The 27,333-nt window shown below is 39.8% G+C and overlaps 1 protein-coding gene and 1 long non-coding RNA gene across 6 annotated transcripts in view; one reads left to right on the top strand and one right to left on the bottom strand.

Annotated features, from left to right (window-relative positions):
- Positions 1-26,664, top strand: part of LOC140128147 (uncharacterized) — a 92,497-nt gene extending 65,833 nt beyond the window's left edge. The window contains exon 3 of the long non-coding RNA XR_011855116.1: positions 26,087-26,664. This is a non-coding gene — a long non-coding RNA (uncharacterized lncRNA). The remainder of the gene's footprint in view (positions 1-26,086) is intronic.
- The window catches only part of NFIX (nuclear factor I X), a 141,779-nt gene that overhangs the window by 61,314 nt on the left and 53,132 nt on the right, over positions 1-27,333 (bottom strand). The gene's annotated exons all lie outside the window — the stretch shown is intronic.

The following is a 27,333-nucleotide window of genomic DNA, read 5'->3' as shown; positions in this document are numbered from 1 at the left end:
AACTCTTTTCTCCTGCCTATAGTTATACAGTTTCTTCCTTATCCTACAGATACAGATTCACTAGTTTACTTTTTTCAAAGTATTATAAAGTTCTACCATTTCCGTGAGCTTATCTGGAGCGACTTATGAACTATGTATCTTTCCAAACTGTAGACGTTTCATTGCAGGCTTGCAAACCTACAAAGTCAAGTATTTCAGTTTTAATATTTAAATATATATATATGCACTCTATAAATCATTAACTTATTTTTTTATGCTCATAACTCGTTTTTTTATTCATTTATTTCACAATTTTTCTCTTCCATTTTGCCTGGTTCTCCCCTATTTTCAGATTTGTTCTTTTTTTACCGTCTACTGCGATTTTTCCGCTTATTAATTATAATTATATTTTTGTATTCTTCATTTTCCCCTTCAGAAGCTATAACACTAATTTTCAAAGTAATTTCTGAGATTTCTGTTAGCATGTTACCAGATCTTTTTTTTTTACCGTGCTCTCATATGCGTTACTGACTTTAGATATTTGGACTTTTCATCTCTCTTTACTTCTAGTTGGTAAAACTAGCTTTTCTTTTGCTATATAAAAAGCAGACTTTTCCCGTCACTATTCTGATTAAGTTTCAGTACTTTGTGATAGAGTCAAATATTATTGGCTGTTATAATTTACTGAAGAAGTGCTGGTTTTCTATTGCGACCATGTTTATGCTTTTTCTTTCTTTTTAATTCCTTAACTTTTCATTTTTCATGTTGTATTTTTATTTTCTAACTTCAGCACTACAATATAATTATATTGCTTTTATTACATGATTTGATTACAGTTAATTTTTTTCTCTTTCTTTTGCCACATTGCTGACTTCTCTTTATCCGCTCTCTATACTTTTATTATTAGCATGTTTTCCTTCCTTTTCACTTTCACCCTCAATTTGACTAATCGCCCACAAAGTATACCCATCGTGCTCCGTTGCGGGAGCACATTTCAAAGTCTCTGAAGTACATAAATAAATGAATTGAACTGAATTCATCACATTCCCTTATCATTTTTGACTTGTATGCAGTGCCATAAATCTAAACACTAGCCGATATTCACCTCCTTCCAACACAGCAGTAATAATGCAGTGACAAGATATTCCATGCATGCACAATTGTTATGCTCTCTTTATGATTTTACTAACACTATAGTTGTTGTTCAGGGGTGTAATATGTGACCATTACGTGCATAACTTAAACGTACATCACACTTGATGTATTAATAGAAGATCCTAAAGTACACAGTTATTCTAAAATGTAAATTTCAACAAACATATATATACCAAGAATACAGAGAAAACATGAGAGTGTGTGTGTGTGTATATATATATTTATATTTATGTGTATATATATATATATATAATATTTATAAATATGTGTGTTTATATATTTATATATGTATATATTTATATATATATATATATATATATATATATATATATATATATATATATATATATATTAACATTCTACCTTACAGCAAGCAATATATATATATATTTATTTGTATAGGAATATATATATTAATATTCTCTACATTTCTGTATATATTTTTGTCTGTTTAGTTGCTCTTTTCCATAAACTTGAGGTCTTAAATTTTCTTCCCAACTCCCAAACGAAAATACTTTAACATATTTGTAAGCATATTGACGCATTCAACATATACCAGTGTCTAGTTCATATGCAAATCTCCTCTGCACATACATTCTGCCGTGATTTCACATTGAAAAAAAGTACTTTACAGGACGGAGAGATGTTATATGTCACAACGTCTAATGCTTGAATAACAGCTTTCTAGAAGTCATGTAATTACCAGAAAAGAAGGCTTATCGGTGTTTTATTTTTTTGCATGCAGTAGTGAAAAAGATGTTTCACAGCCTGTTAAAGTAAGAATAAACCTACATACACAAAATAGATATTTGATTTTCGGTACAATGGAATTTCTTTGTTTAAAGGTACATTACAGGGTGTGGCCATTTCCAATTATTCTAACTTTCGTATGAAAATGACATGTATTGTATACCGTACTAGAGATGCAAGGCAATCATTATACACTAGTAAGGTTATAAAGAACACTTAATAGACACAATTAGAGTGTACAGTACGATAAAGACCTTTTGACACAAAGGTGACATATATAAGCAGTCAAGTGAGGTTTCAAAATATTTTTTTATGACAGATAGCTTATATGGAAAATGGAATGAAAAATTTAGTTCTCATAATGACATTTTATGTGTCACTGATTTTTTTGATAGTTCAGTGCATATGACATCGGAGTAAAATACAAATTAACAGCGCAGGCAACAATGGGGGAAAAATTCATCCTGAACACAACACAATTACTTTTTATTCTTTAGAGGTCTAATTTATTTTAATTAGCACTTAATAAAAATATTATATTAAATATCAAGTTTTTGGATAGAAGATGAGCAATGTGATCCATTTAAGACTGATAAATAAGTTCTTGGAAACTGGGACAGTATTAGGAAATGTATATTCTATGGCAAGCTTTGCACTTTTCTTGTATGTTCTAGCTAATCCAACACTTCTTGGATATCCTTTTCTTTCCCCTGCATAGGAGTCTTCCTAACCGCACACAGGGGTAATATTGAACAGGTGCTTGTAATGAATTTGTCATGAATGGTGAGATAAATGCGTCAAGATGGCGATAATGGGGAAATAGCACCTGTAAACTGCACTACATCATACGGCAATGTATTAGCCCTAATGGATGGAAGTGGAATACTGAAAAGTGGGATTGTAGCAAACTAGATACAATTATTACATATACACAGTAATGAGGGCAAAAATGAGGTGCATGTTACCCCAGATCTGATTTATGGGAAGTAACTATTATATTTAGGGGTTCTTAAATAGAAAAAAGGGCAATAAGATGAATGAGGACAAATACTTTTACCAAAATGACCCCCTCACCACCATTATGATCCAGTGAGTAAGTATGGTAACAACTCTGTACTGCCCTTATGCCTTTATTATATGAAGAATAACACCTCTAGCACCATACTCTGGGGGCTCTGTTTGCAATCGTCAAATCTCCTCTAGTTACCCCAGTGCGAGCACATGGCACAATGACGAGTCCAAGCCTTTCATCTGTCACCTTGAAAAATATCTTTAGCTAGAACTGACGTGTCAATCATCTCTGCATTTCACTGCTAACATAATACGTTACACAATGCCATACTTAACAGGCAATGAATATACTATTCCCAACACACCGCTCTCCGTAAGCCAATTTCTAATAACTGTGATATAAAATGAATACGTAGAATGACACACACATAAGCACATATTTGTATAGGCAGCACACAAACGCTCCTTACCCTGCAGTATCAGTTACAGACACTGATTGATGGTGCCCTAGTTTTAATGGAACAAGTACAAACACATTAGATATAACCCAAAGTCTAATTAGTTCCTCATTAAACAGGCCTTAACTGATCTTTTAATTTGCAAATATTTATGAATCTGTGAATAATGGGAATCAATATAGATATTTCACTATGTAGACAATCGCGGAAATGGGAAGGTGAGCGGTCAAACTGCGCTGCTTTACTGCCAATATAGATACTTAACTACAGAAAATGTGTATATATATATATATATATATATGTGTGTATATAGATAGCTAGCTAGATAGATATAGATATATACACACACAGATGAGGGATTGACAGTGGGATTCAGACAAGGAATGATTTTTAAATGCTTTTCATATGTACTATGGCTTGTTACATTCTAAGACTAAACACTATAGTAAAGGATAGATGAGCAATTTTAGTGGGGTAACACTTTCTGTGACCTCTGTGTATAACAGTGCAGTCTGATTCAAATTCTGTTTTGTATTAACATTGTTTCTGTAGAAATTAGAACATCACGAGTTTTCCCTCCACAGGCTCCGCTTCTAAAGAAATTCCATCTACAGCACAAATGCACTTTCTATTTCTGCTCCTAATTGAAATACAGCACATTTATGTATTCAGTAATGTATTTACTGTCACATGGCTTTCTATATATAGTGAGCAGTCATATGGAGTAATAGGAGGGGATATAGGGGATGATATATGGAGTAATAGGAGGAGATATAGGAGGATATATGGAGTAATAGGAGGATATATATGGAGGATATATGGAGTAATAGGAGGAGATATAGGGAGGATATATGGAGTAATAGGAGGAGATATTGGAGGATATATGGAGTAATAGGAGGGGATATAGGGGAGGATATATGGAGTAATAGTAGGAGATAGAGGGAGGATATATGGAGTAATAGGAGGAGATATAGGTAGGATATATGGAGTAATAGGAGGAGATATTGGAGGATATATGGAGTAATAGGAGGGGATATAGGGGATGATATATGGAGTAATAGGAGGAGATATAGGTAGGATATATGGAGTAATAGGAGGAGATATAGGAGAGGATATATGGAGTAATAGGAGGAGATATAGTAGAGGATATATGGAGTAATAGGAGGAGATATGGTAGAGGATATATGGAGTAATAGGAGGAGATATGGTAGAGGATATATGGAGTAATAGGAGGAGATATGGTAGAGGATATATGGAGTAATAGGAGGAGATATAGGGAGGATATATGGAGTAATAGGAGGAGATATAGGAGAGGATATATGGAGTAATAGGAGGAGATATAGGGAGGATATATGGAGTAATAGGAGGAGATGTGGAGTAATAGGAGGAGATATAGGGAGGATATATGGAGTAATAGGAGATATAGGGGAGGATATATGGAGTAATATGAGGAGATATAGGAAGGATATTTGGAGTAATAGGAGGGGATATAGGGGATGATATATGGAGTAATAGGGGGAGGATATATGGAGTAATAGGAGGAGATATAGGGGAGGATATATGAAGTAATAGGAGGAGATATAGGGAGGATATATGAAGTAATAGGAGGAGATATAGGGAGGATATATGGAGTAATAGGAGGGGATATAGGGAGGATATATATAGTAATAGGAGGAGATATAGGGAGGATATATGGAGTAATAGGAGGAGATATAGGAAGGATATTTGGATTAATAGGAGGGGATATAGGGGAGGATATATGAAGTAATAGGAGGAGATATAGGGAGGATATATGGAGTAATAGAAGGAGATATAGGGAGGATATATGGAGTAATAGGAGGAGATATAGGGAGGATATATGGAGTAATAGGAGGAGATAAAGGGGAGGATATATGGAGTAATAGGAGGAGATATAGGGAGGATATATGGAGTAATAGGAGGAGATAAAGGGGAGGATATATGGAGTAATAGGAGGAGATATAGGGGAGGATATATGGAGTAATAGGAGGAGATATAGGAGGATATATGGAGTAATAGGAGGAGATATAGGGGGGATATATGGAGTAATAGGAGGAGATATAGGGAGGATATATGGAGTAATAGGAGGAGATATAGGGGGGATATATGAAGTAATAGGAGGAGATATAGGGAGGATATATGGAGTAATAGGAGGAGATACAGGAAGGATATTTGGAGTAATAGGAGGGGATATAGGGGATGATATATGGAGTAATAGGAGGAGATAAAGGGGAGGATATATGGAGTAATAGGAGGAGATATAGGGGAGGATATATGGAGTAATAGGAGATATAGGGATGATATATGGAGTTATAGGAGGAGATATAGGGATGATATATGGAGTAATAGGAGGAGATATAGGAGGATATATGGAGTAATAGGAGGAGATATAGGGAGGATATATGGAGTAATAGGAGGAGATATAGGAGGATATATGGAGTAATAGGAGGAGATATAGGAGGATATATGGAGTATTAGGAGGAGATATAGGGAGGATATATGGAGTAATAGGAGGCGATATAGGGGAGGATATATGGAGTATTAGGAGGAGATATAGGGAGGATATATGGAGTAATAGGAGGTGGTATAGGGGGATATATGGAGTAATAGGAGGAGATATAGGGAGGATATATGGAGTAATAGGAGGAGATATAGGGAGGATATATGGAGTAATAGGAGGAGATATAGGGAGGATATATGGAGTAATAGGAGGAGATATAGGAGGATATATGGAGTAATAGGAGGAGATATAGGGAGGATATATGGAGTAATAAGAGGAGATATAGGAGGATATATGGAGTAATAGGAGGAGATATAGGAGGATATATGGAGTAATAGGGGGAGATATAGGAGAGGATATATGGAGTAATAGGAGGAGATATAGGGAGGATATATGGAGTAATAGGAGGAGATATAGGGGAGGATATATGGAGTAATAGGAGGAGATATAGGAGGATATATGGAGTAATAGGAGGGGATATAGGGGAGGATATATGGAGTAATAGGAGGAGATATAGGAGGATATATGGAGTAATAGGAGGAGATATAGGGAGGATACATGGAGTAATAGGAGGAGATATAGGAGGATATATGGAGTAATAGGAGGAGATATAGGGGGGATATATGGAGTAATAGGAGGAGATATAGGAGGATATATGGAGTAATAGGAGGAGATATGGAGTAATAGGAGGAGATATAGGGAGGATATATGGAGTAATAGGAGGAGATATAGGAAGGATATATGGAGTAATAGGAGGAGATATAGGAGGATATATGGAGTAATAGGGGGAGATATAGGAGAGGATATATGGAGTAATAGGAGGAGATATAGGGAGGATATATGGAGTAATAGGAGGAGATATAGGAGGATATATGGAGTAATAGGAGGAGATATAGGGAGGACATATGGAGTAATAGAGAATGTATACATTATATGTTAGAGAAGAAGTTAGTGTTTTTAAAGCAATTCCACAGACAATGGGTGGTTCCCTCTATTCACTTACACTACACTTTAGGTTATCACTTTTGTGTAACCAGATTTAATATTGCTGCCACTTGCATAGTAAGTGATTTGCATGGGATAAATTTGCAAATTATAGACTTTGATCGATATGTTGTTCCTGCCCTAAACTCTAGAAAATCTTAATTGGATTGTGACTTTCTTTTCTAGTCAAAAAGGCCATCACTCTACATTACATGTTAATAGTCTTGCTTGGAAGTTTTTGTAGTGCTACCTACTGGTCATTGGGGGTAGTGATTCTTTTTGTTTACACCCAAAAAAAAATAACAGCTTATCCTTTTGTGTCTTAATATAACAGCCTATGCCAGTGGTGACAAACCTCTTACTGGCGGAGTGCCCAAACTACAACCATAACCCACTTATTTTTTTTCCCAACACAATTAAAGCAGTAACTTATTGCTCTCTACTCTATCACAGATTTCAATTGTTTATGTGTCCAGAGGACACCATTACACTAGAAAGAAGGAGAAATTCAGACTATTATTGTAGCTATCCTGAACAAATAGAATATCTGGGACTGGGGCAGAAGTTCCTGTGGTAATCCAGCTCTGTCCATACCTCCACTTTCCTCCTGCAATCCCAGACAGCCTAGAAAGTGTTGCCTTAAAGGAAATCTACCACTAGGATTAAGGATTGTAAACCAAGCACACTGCCCCCCTCTGGCAGGATCCACTCTTCTTTATGCTTCCTTTGCCCTTGTATTTTGGAAACAATGCTTTAAAAATTATGCAAATGAGCCTGAGGGGCTTAAGGCTCCATAAACTTCTAAGCCCCACAAGTTCATGTGCATAATTTTTAAAGCCTTTTTTGCAAAAAAAACTGTGCATAAGAAGCTAAGAGAATTGCAGTTCCTGCTAGAGGGGTCATACACCAATATGTCAGTGGGCATGGTTTACAATCCTTCATCCTGGTGGTAGATGTCCTTTAAAAAAGCATTGAGCGTGGAACATCCAGGGCTGCCTGGGACTTCAGGAGGAGTCCTTGAGTCCTGTCTATTGCACCATGTGCTGGGATGATGGCCTGAGGACCCAGAGAGAGGACTCCGGAGAGTGCACCTTTGGCACCCGTGCCATAAGTTTGCCACCACTGGCCTATGCTATTGGGACAACACTGCAACCGTAAGTTACCACTGAATCGGAAAGTACTAGGGGTTTTCTCACTCTCAGTCAAGTATTTCTATGGACAGAAGAAGGGAGAAATGTATGATCCACTTGAAGTCCAACTACTGGAATCCTCTGTTTAGCAGAACAGGTGTCTTCCAGTATGGATAAGTGCTGATGTGACTGTTGGATACTTCACATACACACTTTGCATAGGACTGCCATAGAGAAGCAATCTAGGAGCCCCATCTAGGCGAATGTAGAGGTAGCAGAGTATATGCACCAATCCCCCAATTCACATGAAGTGCTCTTGTTCTTATTGCTTAAATGGAACCTGTCATCAGAAATTTGCCTAATAGACCACTACCAGTTTGTTGTCAAGCTGTTGAACAGCTTCAAGATCATGTTTCTTTCATGATTTTGACAATATCTAGAATAGCAACTTTTAAATTAGCTGTGTAAAGTCGGGGAGGTGGAGAGTTTAACATTGAAGTTATGCTCTTCCTGCCTCTGAACACCTCCTCCCATGTGAATGACATCATGTGCCAAACTTCAGGAGATCTGATTAATGATGTCCCATGACGCAAGACCATCAATTACAGTGAAGGTGGCATTTTAAGGCAGGGTAAACTTGACTTAGGTGTTAAAGAAGACCTGCCACCAGATTTTGATCACCCTGAATAACAACGCCTGCTGATAAAGGGTTACAAGTCCTCCCCTTATCACCTAATATTAGCTGCCAGTGGGGCACTCTACCTTAATTACGTTTTTCTGATATGCAAATTATCTTTTCTGACTCATGTCTGGTATCTGTGACTCTTCTCTCCCAGGCTGGCAGTGAGCCACGCCCCCTTATTGTGACTGACAGCTCTGTGTCTCTTCACATCCCTGCTATGCCTTATTGTACTAAGGGACTGTCTGCTAATATTCAACTACAGAAATATAAAGCTCTATGTACAGATGGGAAATATTTCAATTCTTTTACACAGTGCCTTATGTTACATTCATGACATGTGACCAGAGTGACATCATCGCAGGTCCTTTAGCCTTCTAATAATAGCAAACTGTACACCATGTATGTGATTACATGAAATCACAGCAGCCCCCATAGAGGATGGAAAGGAGTAGAAGTCCATGGAGGCAGCTGTGACTTCATGTGGTCAGATACATGCATGGGGTAAAGTTTGCTATTGTTAAGAGGCTAATGGACCTGAGATGATGTCAGATGTCACTCTGGTCACATGACATCAACTGTGACCAGTAAGGAGGCATGAGAAGGAATAGATGGGAGGGGCCCGATGAGCAGGACACGCCCCCTCTGATACCAGGTAATATAAGATAAAAGCTGATTTATGTGGATGTACGCGAAACAATTTTAGCTAAAAGAAGGGGGTCAGTCAGTTAATAGAGCTCTATTATAGGAACCTGTCACTGGCTGTATATGTGCAAATGTGCTGACAGGTTCCCTTTAAACTCTTCGCCTCCTTGACTTCATAAAATCAATTTACATCTCAGTTCAAAGTAGATTTTCTGGATGATGCCACCAGACCAGACCATGAAAGAAACATCACCTAGAAGCGGCTCAGCTGCTGACAACATATACTGCTAGTGGTTTATTAGGCCAATTTCTGATGGCAGGTTCCCTTTAAGGTCTCAGCAGTGGGATCCCTAGTAATCCCTTATCCCCTATTCTGTGGTTACCTGACAATGTTCATGATGCAGCTGCTGTGAGGAGCTGGTTAGACAGGTTTTCCTTACAAGGCCACCACGTGGAAATAATAGGAAATAACAAAAGGATTGCACAAGGCAGTGAGAAAAGTTTCTCCAGAATTCTTACATTAAAGGAAATTCCGTGTTTACTTAACATTTCAGATAGGGTGACAGGTCCACCTTAATACTGCATGGATACTCTATATTGTACTCTATATTGTACTGTGTACTGTGTCATTTTATATTTCATTTTTATTTTATGTTTTTTGGTGTTGCAACTTCAGCCCCATTTTTTAAGAAAGCATTGCCAGCCGAAGCCATCGCAGACGGAGAGAGCGTATTTTAATGAAGACAAAACAAACATATTTTTTCTCTTCTCGTACATTCCATTAATATATTGATTTTGGCAGCAGGCCGTCGCCTTTGGGGCACACCTACGACAGTTATACAGGAGAATTGATTTTAATGGATCTGTATATAAAACCATCCTTGGTGTTAAACAAATGTATTGTAGAATGTGCCATTGATTTATGGAATACGACATGAAGAGTGGATCTTTTTATTTGGATGTATTAATGTGTACTTATTAGCTATACCTACATGTAACCGATTGTAAAGTTAGTGACATCTGAGTTTTTTTCTGTGTTGGTATCCTAGTAACATAGTTCATACATCCAAAACCTGTGCAGCCGCTCTGGTGCACAAGCGCTTGATGTAAACCCGACCTCTCCACTGCGCCAGAAATATCTAGTAGCACTGGCATCTGGGTATGTCTGGTGTGTGGCTGGGCAGTTTTATGTCAGAACCTGCCTAGCATACAATTATGCCATAACCTGCTCCATTTCCACCCTAGATTGGCATGACCCCTCTCCTCTCCCACTTGACATGGAGGTGATGTAAGGAGGGTATAGTTGCAATTTCTGGCCATGCGTACAAGATTGGACAGATCCCACCATAGTGTGAGTGTGTATATATATAATATATTTTTTGTATTATTATTTCCTAAAATTTCTGTATGGCCCATTATTCTGTACTAAGCACGCAGATTTGTGCGAGCGGCTATGATATGAATGGGAAACTTGAAATCATTTCTGCGCCAAATCTGCCACGTGTCTTCTGATTGACCGAGGCTGCATTCACACGTTCAGTTTGCATCGCATTTAGAAATGCAATGCAGGAGCTTGGCTGATTGCAAATGCGTTTCCATTGATCTGTAAGTAGCATGTAAGTAATACAAAACGCTGGGTGCTCGTTATTGATTGAATTTATTTCTGTTTAACCACTTATGCGATTGGGCCCATTCCCATCCCATTCCTTCTGGATTGTGTTTCGAAACACAATCCAGACAGAAGCTGTCTCAACGTTAGGCATGGACACAGTGGTTAACCCTTTAATTATTTCCTTTACAGTAGAATACACTGACTTAGGCTTTGTTTACGTAACTGAAATATCGCCATATCATAATCTCATATACTGCAAATGTCCATATTCTTATTTTCACCAGTTTCTCTCTAACACTTCTCCTTGCTTCCTTTTTTTTTTTCCTCTGGATCACTCTGGCAGGGTTGGAAAGGTTTGGAGAAGTGGGGAGGGTTACCACGGTAACAGACGGTGCTACCCTGGCATGGTGTCACCCTGGCACACATGGCAAATGGTGTGAGCCGGCTGCTGACGTGAGCAGAATCCCCTCCAGAGGGCAGAGAGAGAGAGAGACGTAGAAATGCAAAATAGAGACAAGACAAAGGGAGAACAGTCCTATTTTTCAGCAGTATTAAACTTTCATTGTAAGATATATTTGGATCTCTTTTGATAAACAATTAATTTGAAACTGTATAGATAATAGTTACGTTCAATTCCTTTTGCATGATTTATATTTCCGCCAAAAAAAAAAAATAACTTTTGATCAAATCAAACCTGTACCTACAGGTACAGACCCAAAAGCCACAGTCCCATCCAAAAAGAGAGGATGGCAAAGAGAAGCATTGGCCATATTGAAAGGGAGTGCAATTGCTACTCATTCAGAAATTAAGCACACTCACGAATTAGATATATTTTGTGTATGGTCAGACCTAGACTCTTCAGTGTAAGATATTAGCAATAGTTTGTTCAAAGAAAACCCGATATGAAAAGGTATTGATGTTAAAACAATAAAGACCTGCTACTTACCTCTCTCCGTGCTGCCATTTAGCTGCAGTGTCGCCCATCACTGCTGTACGTAGAGGCCGGCGGTGACGATAAGGCCAACAGCCGCGTTCCCAAATAGAAACCCGTTTTGATGGGCGGAGCTTTGTCAGAGCGGATGGGCTGAAGGAGTTGAGTATCAATTCTTTATTGTTTTTACAACCCCCTCCCTACTATACGTATAAAGTAAATTAAAAAAATTAATCCCTTTAAAGGGTTTCTCTACTGATGTTAGCAAAAAATAAAGACTACAGGAAGACAGGACTGACATCATTATAAGGCGAGCCAAAGCTTTTAATGTCTCCCTTTTCTTATAACTATAAGCTAAATGCCAAAGCAGACACCTGCCAGAGGCACTGCAGGGGGAACTGTACAAAACTGTTTGATCCCTTTTTTGAACCATATTTTTTTATATGAGTAATAGAATTTTCAAATGTTTTGTCTTAAAAATGACACAGGTGTTCTCTTATGAAGATGTATGAATAATATTGGAGGGGTTTTTGAATAAAGGGATATGAGCACATTTACTTTTTCAGAACTATATTTCCTGTCGTTACAATAAATGAAAGATGAATTGTTTCTGTTAGGGATGTATTATTTCCAGTTTGTATACTCTTCTTATAGGAGTTGTCCTCTCCTCTGCTGCCTGGCTCTTGTCTCTGACTTCATTTATGGGGGTTCTGTCAGTAGACATCTGCCTATCCCTTGTCTCTGACTTTCTGTTATGGGGTTCCTGTCAGTAGTTTTCTGCCTAGCCCTTGTCTCTGACTTTCTGTAATGGGGGACCTGTCAGTAGACATCTGCCTAGCCCTTTTTTCCGACTTTCTGTGATGGGGGCCCTGCTGCCTAGCCCTTGTCTCAAATGGGGTCCTTGTCTCTTTATGGGGTCCTTTCAGTAGCCTGCTGCCTAGTAATTGTCTCTGACTTTCTGTGATGGGGGCCCTGTCACTAGCTTGTTGCCTAGCCCTTGTCTCCAACTTCATTTATGGGGTTAATGTCAGTAGCCTGCTTAGCCCTTGTCTCCGACTTTGTGTTTTGGGGTTACTGTCAGTATCCTGCTACCTAGTCCTTGTCTCTAACTTTCTGTAATGGGGGACCAGTCAATAGTCTGCTGCCTAGCCCTTGTCTCTGACTTTCTGTTATGGGGGACCTGTCAGTAGTCTGCTTCCTATCCCTTGTCTCTGACTTTCTGTTATGGGGAACCTGTCAGTAGTCTGCTGCCTATCCCTTGTCTCTGACTTTCTGTTATGGGGGCCCTGTCGGTAGCCAGCTGCCTATCCCTTGTCTCTGACTTTCTGTTATGGGGGACCTGTCAGTAGTCTGCTGCCTATCCCTTGTTTCTGACTTTCTGTTAAGGGGGCCCTGTCAGTAGCCTGCTGCCTAGTCCTTGTCTCTGACTTTCTGTGATGGGGGCCCTGTCAGTAGCCTGTTGCCTAGCCCTTGTCTCCAACTTCCTTTATGGGGTTAATGTCAGTAGCCTGCTTAACCCTTGTCTCTGACTTTGTGCTTTGGGGTTACTGTCAGTATCCTGCTGCCTAGCCCTTGTCTCTAATTTTCTGTTATTGGGGCCTTTTAGAAGCCCTTTGTCTTCCCAATTTCCTTTGGCCAATTTTTACTGACCAGTCATTCATGTGGAGGTAATATCTAATGGAAGTGATTGGTCCAGTAGTGCCCTATCCAGAGATGGCACATTCATGACAGTGCAGTTGGACCTGCAATGCTGGTTTCCGGGGGGCCTGCTGGGGAATGAGTAGGTAATTAAAGTTCATTTGATATATTTAAACATTTTGTTACCCCCAAACAGCCTCAGTCAAATCCTTTAAGTGTGGTCCTAACAGTCTTAAACTACAAAAACTATTGATTACCTCAAAGGGACCAACAAACCGGGGACCAAGTTTGTACCTGGGTATCCTTAGCCGGAGGTATCTGGAGGATAACCACACTTTGTCACCAGGAGAGAAGACAGGAGGGGCTTGACGTTTCTTATCAGCCTGGGTCTTGGTGCGGTCTATGGCTCTTAGAAGAGACTGGCGGGTCTGGTCCCAAATAGACTTGAGGTCCTGCACCAGACCCTCTACCGCAGGGACATCGGAGGGAGTAGACAGCGGAAGAGGAGGGCGAGGAATAAGTTTGTAGACCACAAAGAACGGAGCCAAGCCAGTAGACCCTGAGTCCAGGGAATTATAGGAAAACTCAGCCCAAGGTAGTAGGTCAGCCCAGTTGTCTTGACGGGGTGAGACTAAGTGGCGGAGGTAGCAGCCCAAAGTCTGGTTCACCCTCTCTCCTTGACCATTCGACTGAGGGTGCTAGGCAGAAGAAAAGTCAAGGTTGACTTGCAGCTGGTTACACAAGGAACACCAGAATTTGAACACAAAGTGGACTCCTCAATCAGACACGATGTTTAGCGGAAGACCATGCAGCCGGAAGATATGTTTGAAGAACAAACTGGCAATCCGTGGGGAAGACGGAAGACCTGGAAGGGGAACAAAATAGGACATTTTGGAAAACCGGTCCATCACCACCCAGATGACAGTACTGCCCGAGGAGACAGGCAGATCAGTAATAAAGTCCATTGCCATGTGAGGCCATCGGCAACAGAAGTAACAGTCCAGCCGGTTTGAGACAAGGCTCTTTCTTGCCGGCACAGGAGGAACAGGATCCCACAAACTCACGAACATCTTTGAGTGGGAGATGAGGGCCACGGAGCTTTGCACCCCAGGGTGCCCAGCCACATGAGCAGAATGTCCCCAAGACAGAATCCTCCTACGGAGAGCAGGTCTAACATATATCTCGCCAGGAGGTAGCTGCTGAAGATCCACCGGGGCTGCAACAACAAGCTGGTCAGGAGAAATGTGCCGAGGAGCTGGTTCCTCTCCAACAATATCCAAAGCATGGGACAGGGCATCAGCATTGACATTCTTGTCAGCCAAACGAAAATGAATCAGCAGGTCGAAGCGGGAAAAGAACAATGACCACCGGGCTTGCCTGTGATTCAGGCGCTGGGTTGTCTGGAGGTACAGTAAGTTCTTGTGGTCAGTATACACACAAACGGGATGGAGAGCTCCTTCCAGAAGATACCGCCATTCCTCCAGAGCAATGGCCAACAGCTCTCTGTCTCCAGTCAAATAATTTCTCTCAGCTGGAGAAGGTCTTGGAAAAGAAGCCGCATGTGAAATTCTGCCTTTGGGTCCTTTCTGGGTGGGCACCGCTCCAGCTCCTACGAGGACATATCCACCTGAAGATGAAAGGGTTGGCTAGTACCAGGCCTAGTGAGTACTGGAGTTGAGGCAAAAGCGGACTTCAACTTGGAGAAGGCCTCTTCAGCTGTAGGAGACTAGGCACATGAATTGGCACCCTTCTTAATGAGTGCCACGATGGGAGACACCAGAGTGGAGTAATGCAGAATAAACTGCCGGTAATAGTTCATAAAACCCAGGAACCTCTGTATGGCTCGTAGGCCTTCTGGGCGTGGCCACCGAAGAACTGCAGACAGTTTCGCAGAGTCTATCTGGAGACCTCTGTTGGAAATTATATAACTGAGAAATAGAAGGCTGTGCTGGTAAAACTGGCCTTTTTCCAGCTTGGCGTAGAGATGATTGGCATGAAGTCGACCAAGAACTTGATGTACGTGAGTCTGGTGGGATTCAAGGTCTGGAGAGTACACCAAGATGCCATCTAGTTAGACCATGACACACGTATAGAGAAGGTCCCGGAAAATGTCTTTAACAAATTCCTGAAAGACGGCAGGGGCATCACAAAGTCCAAAGGGCATTACTAAACATTCAAAATGCCCGCCACAGGTATTAAATGCCGTCTTCCACTCATCACCCTTGCGGATCTGGATTAGATTGTAAGCGGAGATCCGGCTTTAATAACACCTTGGAACCGCATAGGCGATCAAAGGGTTCCGTAATCAACGGCAGGGGGTAGCGGTTTTTAACCGTGATCTTGTTTAGCCCACAATAGTCTATGCAGGGACGAAAGGAGCCGTCCTTCTTGGTGACAAAGCAGAAACCTGGAGAGAAGGATTTGCGTATGAAACCCCTCTGCTGGTTCTTCTTGATGTATTCAGACATGGCAGCCGTCTCGGGAACAAAAAGCGGATAGACACGACCTCTGGGAAGAGTGGCACAGGGCAATCATAGTGACGTTGCAGCGGCAAAGTCTCCTCTTGTTTCTTAGAGAAAACATCTTCAAAGTCCCGGTAACCAGCTGGCAGACCCTCCAGAAACTTGGAAGACACAGAAGAGGTCAGGACCGGCAGTGGTGCTATAATGCATCAAGATTGGCATTCAGGATCCCAATGCAGGATCTCACCGGTCTTTCAATTGAGGACCGGAGCATGGAGTTAAAGCCAAGGAAGACCCAGAAGAAGAGCTCATGATGAAGGGCCAGGGAAATGGCTTGAAGACCCAACGGGGAATGATAGGACCCGTGGGATTCAATGCAGACCCAGAAATGGCCAGCGCCAATCACCTGTGCGCTGGCCCTTTAAATCTTGAAATACCGCCATGCTTCCAGGGGAGCGGGGCCTTGTCCGGACGGGAGTGGGAACCTGGAGAGGTATGTCCACGGGAGTGGGGACGGCGCAGCGGAGAGGGGCACGGGTGCATATTGCAGATCGCAGGGGTTCCTGTGACATAAGTGATCATACCCCCTAGGGTTCTAGGGTACCGGGGGGCTTAAAATCATAGTAAAAAATTTTTTAGAAAATATGTGGAAAAAAAAATAAAAAAGGTAAAAATTCACATCACACCCCTGGAATACTTACATATGTATATATTAATTAAAAAATATTATCAAAAACATGATTTATGATTATAAATCATGGAGTTCCAAAATGACATGAGTATAAAAATATAAAAACAATATTCCATGCCATGAATGCCGTAACATAAAATGATGTCCACATTTACACTTTTTGACCATTTTGCAAGCCATGAAATTTTACTTAAAAGTGATAAAAAGGTTGTATGTTTGTCAAAATGTTATCAATAAAAACCTCATCTCATCCCCCCAAAAAATAACACTTTACCCATCACCGAACCAAAGTATGTAAAAGACACACAGTGAAAGCCATAAAATCTCATAAGAAAATGTGGCAGCTGAGTTTTTTTTGCCAATTTCACCACATTCAGAATTTTTATACAACTGAATATTGAATGATGCCACTAGAAAGTACAATATGTCCCGCACATAACAAGCCCTCATAAGACTTTGTATATGGAAAAATAAAAAAAGATGTGGTTTTGTTGGAGGAACGAAAAACGTAAATGCAAAAACCACAGAACCAAACTGACCTTGATGGGATAAAGTACCCTACACAAGCCCGGTTTTATTTTTAATGGAGTTGGGAGATGTTAAGCCCCATGTACTCCATGGCTGGTGTCACTGACATGTTATAGAAATACATTTGTAAATGTATGACACAGACAGGAAGGAGGGGCTAGGTTAGATGGACAGTAGGGGGGGGGGGGGTATGTGACCTGTCATCTACTCCTCAAACCACAGGTTGACAGGTAGGAGGGACTCCATGACTTGAAGTCTGTACCTGCAACCGCAGGGTGAGAGACATTAGGGAGGAGTTATATGATGACATCTACTCCCATCACAGGGTGACACAGACTGGAGGGAGGAGCTATGTGACACTACAGGTTGACAGGTGGGAGGGACTCCATGACATGAAGTCTGTTCCTCCCACCAAAGGGTGAGAGACAGGATGGAGGAGCTATGAGACATGTCATTTAATCCACCCACTACAGGTTGACAAGTGGGAGGGACTACATGAAGTCTGTCGCTCCTACCACAGGGTGATACAGACGGGAGGAAGGAGCTTTGTTAGATGGAGTTGGTTCTTATAACACAATGCAGATGCTTTGGGATTTGAAATCTGTTCCTCCCACTACAGGGAGACGAAGATACGAAAGTGCTGTGTGACACGAAGTCTGCTCCTCCCACCACAGGGTGAGATAGCTAGGAGAAAGTTATGTGACCCAAAAATTAAAAAGTTATGTGATTAGGACTGTGTCTCTCCCTGTATAGGGCCACAAACCAGGAATAAAACTCATTTGGGTCAGTACAATTAAGGCCAGAGACTGTGAAAGTGCCACTTCTTTGCCTTTCTTAGATGGACACTTTCCCTTTAACAATGCAGCGCTCGCAATATATATAAATATATATAGAAAAAAAGTCAAGTTAATGCAGAACAGACCTGAGCCTGAGCCAGCACGACCTGAAATAACTCCAATATCACTCACACAAGTTTGTTTTGATCAAAGTACTTTGGGCCTGGGATAGGGGGAGAGAGCGAGAGCGCGGCTGGAAAAGAGAGAGCAGGGAGTGCACGAGAAGACTGCACAAACGAGGAAAAGAGACATCTGAGAAAGAGATTGTGCAGAACTATGCAGAAATACGTGAACAGTAAATAGTCACTGGAGGACATGAGCCACAGCTTTTTTGCGAGTTTAACCCTTTAATCACGCAACGAATATGCACTCAGTGAATGGGAGTTTACGAGTTAAATACGCATGAACGCCCCCCTTTCCCTGCTGGGGCTGTCATTTCCTGGGGCAGCCTGATGAGGTGATTGTAAAGTGGGGTTTAAATCAAGACTTGCGCTGGCTGTGGGCCCAAAGCCAAGGAAACAAGGGGGAGAAATTACAGAACGGAGACCTGTTAACCCTGCAGCTGCTGGACAGTGGAGATGAACACAGCGCATACAGTGTATAGGAACGCTCTCTGCAAAAAAGAGTTAGAACAAACATTTTAGCATTTGGTGTCTGTGTGATACAGTTCGATTTTATTTTCAATTTAGAGGTCCGTAGCAGTCAGGCAACTCCTAATTATTATTTATATATGTCACAACTTCTGTACCCTCCCAGTTTATTATACACAAGGCTGACAATATATATATACACTTTTCTCTATCATATTTGATCATATTATTCCAAATGGTCATAGTAGATATCAACCTACTTGTTCTTCTACATCCTCCTATTAGTTTCTGAAATTTATTTTATGGATTTACCAGTCATAGAGCCTCATGGCCTCTACTAATACATTTCCGCCAACATATCTTCCATATCAAGAATTAATGTCCTAAATCTCCCATTAGTTTTCCATATATCCTCTCTGGTATCCAATCTTACTAATCCATATATCCTCCCTACATCTCCTATTACTCCATATATCTTCCTATATCTCCTCCTATTACTCCATATATCCTCTATATATCTCCTCCTATTACTCCATATATCCTCCCTATATCTCCTCCTATTACTCCATATATCCTCTATATATCTCCTCCTATTACTCCATATATCCTCTATATATCTCCTCCTATTACTCCATATATCCTCCCTATATCTCCTCCTATTACTCCATATATCCTCTATATATCTCCTATTACTCCATATATCCTCCCTATATCTCCTCCTATTACTCCATATATCCTCTATATATCTCCTATTACTCCATATATCCTCCCTATATCTCCTCCTATTACTCCATATATCCTCCCTATATCTCCTCCTATTACTCCATATATCCTCCCTATATCTCCTCCTATTACTCCATATATCCTCCCTATATCTCCTCCTATTACTCCATATATCCTCCTATATCTCCTCCTATTACTCCATATATCCTCCCTATATCTCCTCCTATTACTCCATATATCCTCCCTATATCTCCTCCTATTACTCCATATATCCTCCTATATCTCCTCCTATTACTCCATATATCTCCACCTATTACTCCATATATCCTCCCTATATCTCCTCCTATTACTCCATATATCCTCCCTATATCTCCTCCTATTACTCCATATCTCCTCCCTATATCTCCTCCTATTACTCCATATATCCTCCATATATCTCCACCTATTACTCCATATATCCTCCCTATATCTCCTCCTATTACTCCATATATCCTCCCTATATCTCCTCCTATTACTCCATATATCCTCCTTTATCTCCTCCTATTACTCCATATATCCTCTATATATCTCCTCCTATTACTCCATATATCCTCCCTACATCTCCTATTACTCCATATATCCTCTATATATCTCCTCCTATTACTCCATATATCCCCCCTATATCTCCTCCTATTACTCCACAGCTCCTCCTATATCTCCTCCTATTACTCCATATATCCTCCCTACATCTCCTATTACTCCATATATCCTCCCTATATCTCCTCCTATTACTCCATATATCCTCCTATATCTCCTCCTATTACTACATATATCCTCCTATATCTCCTCCTATTACTCCATATATCCTCCTATATCTCCTCCTATTACTCCATATGTCCTCACCTATATCTCCTCCTATTAATCCATATATCCTCTCCTATATCTCCTCCTATTAATCCATATATCCTCCTCTATATCTCCTCCTATTAATCCATATATCCTCCTCTATATCTCCTCCTATTACTCCATATATCCTCCTATATCTCCTCCTATTACTCCATATATCCTCCCTATAACTCCTCCTCTTACTCCATATATCCTCCGTATATCTCCTCCTATTACTCCATATATCCTCCTCTTAGATCTCCTCCTATTACTCCATATATCCTCCCTATATCTCCTCCTATTACTCCATATATCCTCCTATATCTCCTCCTATTACTCCTTATAGCCTCCCTATATCTCCTCCTATTACTCCATATATCCTCCCTATATCTCCTCCTATTACTCCAAATATCCTCCCTATATCTCCTCCTATTACTCCAAATATCCTCCCTATATCTCCTCCTATTACTCCATATATCCTCCCTATAACTCCTCCTCTTACTCCATATATCCTCCCTATATCTCCTCCTATTACTCCATATATCCTCCTCTTAGATCTCCTCCTATTACTCCATATATCCTCCCTATATCTCCTTCTATTACTCCATATATCCTCCTATATCTCCTCCTATTACTCCTTATATCCTCCCTATATCTCCTCCTATTACTCCATATATCCTCCCTATATCTCCTCCTATTACTTTATATATTGTCCCCTATATCTCCTCCTATTACTCCATATATCCTCCCTATATCTCCTCCTATTACTCCTTATATCCTCCCTATATCTCCTCCTATTACTCCATATATCCTCCCTATATCTCCTCCTATTACTCCATATATCCTCCCTATATCTCCTCCTATTACTCCATATATCCTTACTTTATCTTCTATAATTACTCCATATATCCTCCTATATCTCCTATTACTCCATATATTGTCCCCTATATCACCTCCTATTACTCCATATATCCTCCCTACATCTCATATTACTCCATATATTCTCCTATATCTCCTCCTATTACTCCATATATCCTCTGTATATCTCCTCCTATTACTCCATATATCCTCTGTATATCTCCTCCTATTACTCCATATATCCTCCCTACATCTCCTATTACTCCATATATCCTCCCTATATCTCCTCCTTTTACTCCATATATCCTCCTATATCTCCTCCTATTACTCCATATATCCTCCCTATATCTCCTCCTATTACTCCATATATCCTCCCTATATCTCCTCCTATTACTCCATATATCCTCCCTATAACTCCTCCTATTACTCCATATATCCTCCCTATAACTCCTCCTATTACTCCATATATCCTCCCTATAACTCCTCCTATTACTCCATATATCCTCCCTATAACTCCTCCTATTACTCCATATATCCTCCCTATAACTCCTCCTATTACTCCATATATCCTCCCTATATCTCCTCCTATTACTCCATATATCCTCTCCTATATCTCTTCCTATTACTCCATATATCCTCCCTGTATCTCCTCCTATTACTCCATATATCCTCCCTATATCTTCTCCTATTACTCCATATAGCCTCCCCTATATCTCCTCCTATTGCTCCATATATCCTCCTATATCTCCTCCTATTACTCCATATATCCTCTCCTATATCTCCTCCTATTACTCCATATATCCTCCTATATCTTCTCCTATTACTCCATATATCCCCCTATATCTTCTCCTATTACTCCATATATCCTCCTATATCTCCTCCTATTACTCCATATATCCTCCTATATCTCCTCCTATTACTCTATATATCCTCCTATATCTTCTCCTATTACTCTATATATCCTCCCTATATCTCCTCCTATTTCTCCATATATCCTCCTATATCTCCTCCTATTACTCCATATATCCTCCCTGTATCTCCTCCTATTACTCCATATATCCTCCCTATATCTTCTCCTATTACTCCATATAGCCTCCCCTATATCTCCTCCTATTGCTCCATATATCCTCCTATATCTCCTCCTATTACTCCATATATCCTCTCCTATATCTCCTCCTATTACTCCATATATCCTCCTATATCTCCTCCTATTACTCCATATATCCTCCCTATAACTCCTCCTATTACTCCATATATCCTCCCTATATCTCCTCCTATTACTCCATATATCCTCTCCTATATCTCTTCCTATTACTCCATATATCCTCCCTGTATCTCCTCCTATTACTCCATATATCCTCCCTATATCTTCTCCTATTACTCCATATAGCCTCCCCTATATCTCCTCCTATTGCTCCATATATCCTCCTATATCTCCTCCTATTACTCCATATATCCTCTCCTATATCTCCTCCTATTACTCCATATATCCTCCTATATCTTCTCCTATTACTCCATATATCCCCCTATATCTTCTCCTATTACTCCATATATCCTCCTATATCTCCTCCTATTACTCCATATATCCTCCTATATCTCCTCCTATTACTCTATATATCCTCCTATATCTTCTCCTATTACTCTATATATCCTCCCTATATCTCCTCCTATTACTCCATAGATCCTCCCTATATCTCCTCCTATTACTCCATATATCCTCCTAATACTCCATATATCCTCCCTATATCTCCTCCTATTACTCCATATATCCTCCTATATCTCCTCCTATTTCTCCATATATCCTCCTATATCTCCTCCTATTACTCCATATATCCTCCCTGTATCTCCTCCTATTACTCCATATATCCTCCCTATATCTTCTCCTATTACTCCATATAGCCTCCCCTATATCTCCTCCTATTGCTCCATATATCCTCCTATATCTCCTCCTATTACTCCATATATCCTCTCCTATATCTCCTCCTATTACTCCATATATCCTCCTATATCTCCTCCTGTGTTAGAGACTTCCCAAGTCTTGTCTGTGTTGTTTAGGGTCCCTGAAATTCAACCCTGACCTCTTTCAGTATCTTTTCCTATGCCTACATATTACTTCTCTCGTATTACTCAGGTTACTAAACAAAGATGATCCTTATAGGTTTTTACATTACAACCTTGATATGGACAGTTGATTTATTTATTTTCAGCTGCATGGTATTAAGTGATGGTAGTGTTATGATTAAAGAAATCTACCAGGAACACTTCTCTTAGGTCAGGCACTGTGACTGTTAATCTTCTTACATTTGTTATTTATGCCCTTCTTTCTACTAAAATTAACTTTTCACATTATGCTAACAAGCCTAAGGTGCTACCCTAGCCCATTTGGGATCTGTTTTTATAGACTATTATACTGTCCCACCCTCCCCCTGCTTCCTCAGCGCTGAAAATACATCCAGAAGTGCTTCACAAATTGTGATGTAGCAGGGAGGGTGAGACAGTGTAACTTCCTGTGAAGCCAGATCACAGAGGGGCTACAGTAGCCTCTCATGCTTTTTAGCATAATGTTAAAAGTTGATTTTAGAAGGGAAGAGGCTGTGGATAACACAAATAAGATTACTACAGTCACGGTGCCTGGATCTATGAGTATCCCTGGTTTATCATGATGGATTATGATGGTAGATGCTACTTGATAATACTACATCCTCCCTATAGAGTATACTTGTGTACTTCTATAAAACTAATAAAATGTAAAGTCTTTACCATTCTCTATTAGGCCTTTACCATGTGGGATCTAGAGACAGTGTGCGAGTCATCTTGGTGACCTCTTGCTCAGGTCGGAATGAATAATTGATTTGTTTTTAATTAAATTATTTTCATCTACAAACTATAAATATTAATGTGTGTAATACAAATGTCTTTGTTGAGCAATACGTAGAAGGCCTCCTGAAGCATGTGAATGATGATCTATGTACTTTGTATGTCATGGTCGTACCCTTAAAGGGCTTCTCCCAGGAAACAAGTTAGATCCTATCCACAGGATAAGGACTAACCTGTTGTTCGGTGGGGGGTCTCATGAGAATGGGGGTCCAATGAGGTCCGAGGTTCCTCCGGGCCTTATTTGTTTCCTGGGACAAACTCTTTAAACCTTCTCTAAGTCCATTGCTACTACTTAGCTTAGTGGTTGATTTTTAGGATCATTATCTTGTTTCCAAAAGCTAAACAATTGTCCAGAATATTTATAACTACCATGTATAATAATATAATAATGATCTCTTATTTGTCATTGGCAAATTTGGTCATTGTAACCAATACACACTATTGTTTTCTGTCACACACTTGTCATTAGTTTGTATAAAGCGATTTGCTCAGTGGTTCTTCCCCCCTTCTCTCCATCAGTTTATATGCCTTATTTTCCTACATAGAGGAAGGGTTTGAGTGGTGTTTCCATACCAGACTTCATCATATCTATAATTGAACTCACTGAATATCCACATTCATTGTGATTACTTTAAAAATGTTATAGACCAGGGGTGGCGAACCTATGGCACTGGTGCCAGAGGCGGCACTCGGAGCCCTCTCTGTGGGCACCCAGGCCTTCACCCCAGCATGAAGTTCACCAGGCAGGACTCAAAGAATCTTCCTCGAGAATCTTCCTACAATGATAGGCGAATTTGCCCTCCTCTTTTCAACTGTGTTGGTGTCTTTAGGAGGCTGAACGATTGAAAGTTGTCAAAGAACAAGGAGAAATACATTACTGCTTAAATTGCTGTGCTGGCACTTTGCTTTAAATAAGTGGCTTTTGGTTGAAGTTTGGGCACTCCGGCTCTAAAAGGTTCGCCATCACTGTTATAGAACATCTAAAAAAATTTTGCAAAAACTTTTTCATTCTCTTCATATTTTCAGAAAGCTCTTTGTTGTATTCCCTTTTGTTTTACGGGGATACACAGAGTCACATGAATGTGATATAATTTAATAAATTAATCTGTACAATGCAGTTAAAAAAATTATGGCTTTCTTCTTGGAAGACGTACGACACGAACTATAGATTTTACAATAGGCAATGATTTTTTTAAATCCCATCTTTGCACGTATTTGATTTTTTTGTGTGATTGCATTCCGTCATATTAATCTGGAACTGACAGTAAAAAAATAAAATAATTGCGAGACAAAAATGACTAATTTTCAGATAATAAAACATGATATTTTGCCATGTATAATTGTCTTTTTTCCTTTGTAAAGAAGCATTTGGTGCTATCAAGTGTAAGCAGTTAGGTAAATATGAAACAAAATTGGAAGCAAAAATTTGGGCGAGTAAAGCTGCTGTATATAAAGAATAGATAAAGTCTTTAAAATAAATATTAAAGCAGCTAGATATTTTGCAGGATAAGATTCTCCTCAAAATACATTAATAAGATTTTTGGGAACTTTTTTGGATGATGTGAGAAGAAGCGTATCCTGTGTCATGCATCATCTTGAAGGGATCAATATGCCAGCTTCTATCCATATTAATGAATGTAAATTCACACAACCATGGCATGTCTCTTTTTTTCTCCCTAGGGTACGAAAAATTTGATTGTAAGCTTGATTGGGCAAGGCAATCATTGGGGCCGATTTACTTACAAATAGCTTTATGTATCTGTATTCATGGGGTACTTTTTATTTACACCTAATAATAGAGTTAAGGCAAAAGTCGTAGCTCATGAAGGGTTGTTATGGCGAGGACGAAAAGTTTAGATGTCGAACTTTAGACAATACTATAGAGTATGCTAACATACGGTGATCTGTTTCACATCCCTTTGTCTACTTGGCCACACGTTCTATACACCGAGTATATTTTTGTTTTAGTTCAATCGCTTATGTGGAAAAGTTTTCTACATATTTTTTTTCCTATGTAAGAATTTCACGTTTTAATCACAATATTCTAGCAGTTAAATATGTTCTCTGATATCATTGATATATGTTAAGCACTTTTAGTTGAAAAGATTTGTGTCAATTCAGCATTTTTTTCATGGAGAAATAGCTTAACCAGTTAATAACGTTACAGGGAATATGAAGCCAAGAAATGAAAATAACGGAGCCTGGGTGCGGTACGTAACCATTTCTCTTCAGAATCTAACACAATTCCGATTCTCTTCTAATTTACTTTGTAATACAGCTAGTAGTGTTATCGTTACTACTACTGCTTTATGTTACTATTCTTGAATTTTTAATGACCAAGCAAGAAGATGCCACGTTTTAATAACAAAAGCCAGGACACTTATTTCCGATATTATTGAAGAATATGAATATTGTTTCTACAAAGAAGATCCATAGAGTTTGTACATTGCAAGAAAAATATTATATTCACTGATAAAAAAAATGGTGAATTTTAGAGTTATAGAAGGTGGAAACAGCTTTTGAGAAAAAAGGTTAATGAAAAAGGTAGAACTGAGTTGTGATTGGGAACATAAAAAGGGAGATTGTGAAAAGCACAGATGGAATAAAAAGTAAACGGAGGAAAATGAGGTGTGGGAGACTGAGAGAAGAAACAAACGGAAGGAATGGACAAAAATCTGCACAAAGGGAGAGATAAAGAAGGAGTATTTGATGGTGTGATGGTGAGAAAAAAGCAGAGGAGGAAGGGAAACCAGACAGGGTTTCATTCGGCCAACTTGGCGGTCCTAAAAGCCCCCCCCCCTCCAAGCACCCATCCCCAAAATAATCCTGGGACCCCTCCCTTGCACATACTTCCAAGCAGTCTACTCCCCCTTTTCAATTTCAACCACCATCCAAAAAAAAGGGAAAACATTAATATGGTTTGTTTCATAAAGAACAGAGGTTGCGCCCCTTTCCTAAACAACCACCCCCAATCTCACAGGACCAGGGCCCCCGAAAAACGAGAGCGTCCAAAACTCAAACCTCGCCTCTTGATTGGCTGTGAAAAACCGCAGTGCACTTTTGGCAGTGGCTAAACCACAACAGATCTCAGCTGTGTTAGTCCAACCCTCTGCCAATCCAACCGTGGTCTGGATGCATTTAAAAGGACTCTTATTTCCTTTTTTTTATTTGTAAGATATCAGGTACCCGCAGATTGCAGCCTTCTCTCCCCAGTTCACATTATTTGTTCTCAAACTAAGGTTTTCTGATTATTTTATATTAAAAAATAGCTTTCTCCCTTATGCGGTATCACAATGTTCAGCAAAGCTGTAACCCTAAACCTTGTAGCATGTGGTGGTTGAGTTATTGTTTGTCTATGTTTTCATACACATAAATGATTTGGAAATAAACCTTCAAAAGGCAGACGTCAGTAAT

This window comes from Engystomops pustulosus, chromosome 4 (genome assembly GCF_040894005.1).
Source record: "Engystomops pustulosus chromosome 4, aEngPut4.maternal, whole genome shotgun sequence".
Classification (NCBI taxonomy): domain Eukaryota; kingdom Metazoa; phylum Chordata; class Amphibia; order Anura; family Leptodactylidae; genus Engystomops; species Engystomops pustulosus.
The sequence above is the reverse complement of the archived record's forward strand: the minus strand, read 5'-3'. Positions and strand labels throughout refer to the sequence as shown.